Raw genomic sequence first — 4,773 nt, 5'->3', positions numbered from 1 at the left:
AAGCTTAGTAAGAAAATTTGAAATTTTTATAATATTATATTGTCAGTGAATATCACTGATATCTATTCTCATTAGAAATAACTTTAACATTTATAAATCTAAATTAGATTAAAATATCTCAGCTTTTATCTACCTTTATAAATAATTCTAATGTTTAGCAGGACTAGTCTATTATCTATATTAATTTCACTGGAGAAAATATGTTCTGCAGAAAATATGGTTGTAACTTAGTATATGAAAATAAGAACTGAAAAAAAATGTTTTAAAATTGCAGAATTTCATTTTTATCTTATATTTATTTCTGGCCATATCATACTCTGCACTGAGAGATAATTTCTAGGTAGGGAATGGGTGATCATTTGTGGTGCTAGTGGTGGCCACATCCTTTGCACACAAAATAAACTTTCTATATACTGTTCCATTGATCTGGCCCACACATTTTATTTTCCATGTCTTAGATAAGTGGATTAATGATATTACTTAGGGTATTCTAAAAAGAAACTGAAAAATCGACATAATTTTGGAGAATAATTATTTTCTTAGTCTCGATATTAGTAGTGACATGCTTTCAAATGAAAACAATCCAGAAGATGAGTAAGGCTGTGTATTCAAATTATGTCCTCCCTTATCTCATTGATTGAAATATCTAAAAGACAAATGTTTATTTATAAAATTTGGAATATTTTAATAAATTCTTTAGCACGTGGTTCTTTCTAGACCGTGATTATAGACCGACCTTATAGATGTGCCTACTCTAATTTCTAATTTACTCTAAACTTCTACATTTTTGATACCAAAATTATTGGAATTCTTGCTAAAAATAAAACATAAGAAGCATGGACTACAACCTAGAGCCCAAGAGCTCCATTTACTGAATTTATAGGGAAGGTATAATTTTAAGGTATTGTCTTAAGGTACTGTCTATAAATTTGCTAATCTCACCAGATTAGATGCAACTGTACAATTTAAATGGACTTGTTTAAAAGTGATATGAGTGTAGGCCACTTGATTTGAAACATTACTGATTAAGACTATTCATAGTTCTGTCAATACTTGATAAGAGTTCATACACTATACTGCGGGATCTCTGTGACAATCAGAATGATCATAATTATTTTATAGGTTACAGTTGCAGAAGCAGGCTGCCAAAAGTATTCACCCAGTGTCAAGAAGGCAGGGAGAGATAGGGAAACTGAGTAAATAGTGCTTCCACAGGAGTGTGCAGTCTGTATGTTATGATGCTGCTTTTTCCTAATTTAAGTGGACTTCTCTAAGTCATTGAAGAAACATTCATCAAAAACAATGAAATTGACATGTAACAATGCATTGTTATTATTTTAATCCTCTTTTATAATGATCTTTTCTATAATTCTAGGCATTTAGTTATAAATGCCATTCTATCTGTTGCCCAGAATATTTATTTATTTTCTTTACTTAAACATTTACATTTTGTTTTTATCTCAATAAAATGTCAGAATTAATTTTTCTTTAGTTCTAAAAAATATGCCCATAGTTTAAACAGTTGGAGTCAATGTTGTTCCCTGTTAAAAAAGAAAAGTTAAAATTGTCTTCTGTTTAAGAGTTCAAGTACTTATTATATTAGTCTGATTCAAAGCTTTTGTGTTCTTATCTTTGTCTATTAATGCTTCTTATAACTATACCTCCCTAGCTTTTTTCATTTATACTTTCCTATCTGTGCTTTGCAGACAAACAGAAATTTCCCTTTAAAAGTTTTATGGTAGCTAATAAAATAGGTATGAGCTAGAGACTTAATTCAAAAGGTAACTACTAGTAAAAAAGATTGTCTAATTTAGTATGGTGAGTTATTATCTTTGGATCATCACTGTGTAAGAGCTAGCACAGATAGGAAGGGGAAAAGTGAGTTTTATTGAGTTAAATAATAAATGATGCAACATTTCTGGCTCTGGGAACAAGCTCAGTTACATAGTCCCCATAGCTTATTCAGGTCTGAATTTTAAAGCCACCAAACAGTTGAAAATCAGTAGAAACTTGTCAGAACCTGGAATTAATCAGACGATGTCAAAAATTAGCCATAACACTGATAGTTGTGTGGCTTTTGACCTCTTGAAATTTAATTTTCTTATTTGTAAAACGAAACTACAGTGTTGGGTAAATACTTCCAGTAATAGAACACATATTTTACATGTGATAGGACCTGAGTTCCATCTTTGGCATTTTAGTGACTCCCCATGGGATTGACTATTAAGTAAATACTTTCATTGCTATCTTTAGTAAATATTAAAAATCTAGAGGTATCATCGACGATTAATGACATTGGCCAAGCAAATGGAGCAAAGACAATGATCCTAAAAATGCTTCACTGTAGTGAAAAAAAGAAAGAAAAATTCCAATGATCAGAAAGAAAAATAAAATCTAGCCACAAACTTTGAGAAAATATGTGTCATCTCTCTTCTGATAGAAAGCTAAAATCCAATATATATAAAACACTGGTATATCTCTATAATAAAAAAAAAAACAATCAACCTTTCAAAAATTGGAGAGGTGAAATAAACAGAAAAAACCTCAAAGAAAATATAAAAATGGATAAAAGGTATATTAAAAATATCGGAATCCCTTATTACTGTGTAAAACAAATCAAACACCAAATATAGAGGCCAGAGAGTAAGCCACAGTCTCACACCAGTTATACTGGTATACTTCACAAAGAATAAAATCCTGTGTTTTCTTGGATGTCGAAAAAATGGACCATGATTCATGCTGGAAGTAATGTTGACTGCTTCTATACTTTCGGCAAATTTCTTAGAAAACTAGAGCTTTGAACTTCTATATGATACAGCAATTCTTCTTGACATATCTTGCCTAAAGGCCCAAAAACTACTAAGAAAAGAAATTTGTACGCCTATGTTCATTGCAATACTATGATTACAATAGCTAAATTCTGAAAACAAACCAAATGTTTTGTAGTCTTTGTCCAAAGACTGCCAAAAGAAACTATGGTACTTACACACAATAAAGTTCAACTCATCCACTCAACAAACCAGCTGCAAGAAAAGATTAAATTAAGATAAAGTTGCAGGTAGGGCACTTGTCTTGCTTTGGCCATGATGGATTCAGTACCTGCTCTCAATATTGGTCCCTTAAATCCTATCAGGTAGGATTCCAAAGTGCAGAACCAGGAGTAAGTCCAGAACACCATCTGGTATGGCTTCAAAACAAATTGTACAATTTTCTGTTAACTTGTGGAAATGAAGAAACATTATACAAAAATAGTAAACCCCGTCAGAAACTGAGAATCATAGCATGGGAATTATGTTTGAGAATAGGCAGAATACTGGGACAATCGTAGAGGTTGATGATGACTCTGCTAAGGCATCTGGTGAGTTATCTTGGTTCCAGTTTTGAATGTGGTGCTCTTCTTTTGTGCATGGAAGTTTCCACTTTACTTCCGGACCATCTCACCATATGAAGCTCACCACAGAGTGGTGAGTGAAGTTAGAGAAATAACTATGCTAACAACATTCATGACAATGGTAATGAGTGAAAGAAGTAGAATGCCTGTCGCAAATACAGGTAGGGGATGGGCGAGGAGGGAGATGGTAGTGGGAATGTTGCTCTGGTGAAGGAGGGTGTTCTTTTTATGACAGAAGCCCAACTACAATCATGTTTGTAATCATAATGCTTAAAGATATTATTTAAAAAATAGTTTCCACTTTTAAAAAAATTATAAACCAGTACCACATAATATATATTTTCAAGAAAAAATAGATAAAATAAAATTTACCTCTATATTATAATTATGCCTACGAAGTGCTAAGAGAAAATGCATTTATCAACAACTTATGTATCATACACATAATATATTTATCTTCTATTTCGCCTAACATTAGTGAACACTAACTAAAGTAGCTGTTTTTGTGATATCGTTGTGAAAATTAGGATTGGTTAGACTTGTACTTTCAAATAGGCTTAATGATCATTTCAAGATTTTAATATTTATAAACTAGTTGGAAATTGAAGGTTGGGTATTATTCTAGTGAAAATATTCACACATTCTGTGCATGATAGAAATCTTTAAATGAGTTCTGGGAATTCCAACTGATAAAAATTTTCAGCTCCTAAGTGACTCTACAATGTAAAACAAGCAACTGGCCTCTTAATTAAAGCTGCTTGTGAAAGGATAAAGTGTCACAAGTAGCTTTATCCCCTTTATGCAAGTGTCATTTTGCTCCTGCAAGCCTTATGAGTGTCACTTGTACCTCTGCATGCTGAAGAATAAGCCTGATCATTTCCCATTCACTTGTTTATTGTCACTTAGCTATGAAAGCTTTGCACATTAGTTCAAAGACATTATTTTACTGATGTTCTCATCATAAAGGATCATTGAAAATGCCATTATAATACATTTTAAATATAAACCATACATGTTTTTTCCTTTTAGAAGCTTAGAAAATGTGGACATTTAGTGGCTTTGATTTGTATAATTAGCATTTTATCGTATACCAACTATATAAATATAATAGTATTCAAGCTAGTGTGTATAATACCTCTAAAATCTAATTAGTTAATTAACTAGGTGAAAATAATAGAGGTACTGGGGAATAAAACAATACATAAAACAATGAATAACACAGAAAGGAACAGTTTAGAAAAAGCAGTAAAATTTTGAATCCAAAGTAGGGAGATCATACAAGGTAAGTAAATGTTCAGAACTGCTGACAATTTCTTCTCATGTTAATAAAAATTATAAATTATTTTTTACCATAGGCTAGAATATTGCAACATGTAACATAT

Source organism: Suncus etruscus, chromosome 8 (assembly GCF_024139225.1).
Source record: "Suncus etruscus isolate mSunEtr1 chromosome 8, mSunEtr1.pri.cur, whole genome shotgun sequence".
In the NCBI taxonomy this organism is placed as follows: Eukaryota; Metazoa; Chordata; class Mammalia; order Eulipotyphla; family Soricidae; genus Suncus; species Suncus etruscus.
The sequence above is the reverse complement of the archived record's forward strand: the minus strand, read 5'-3'. Positions refer to the sequence as shown.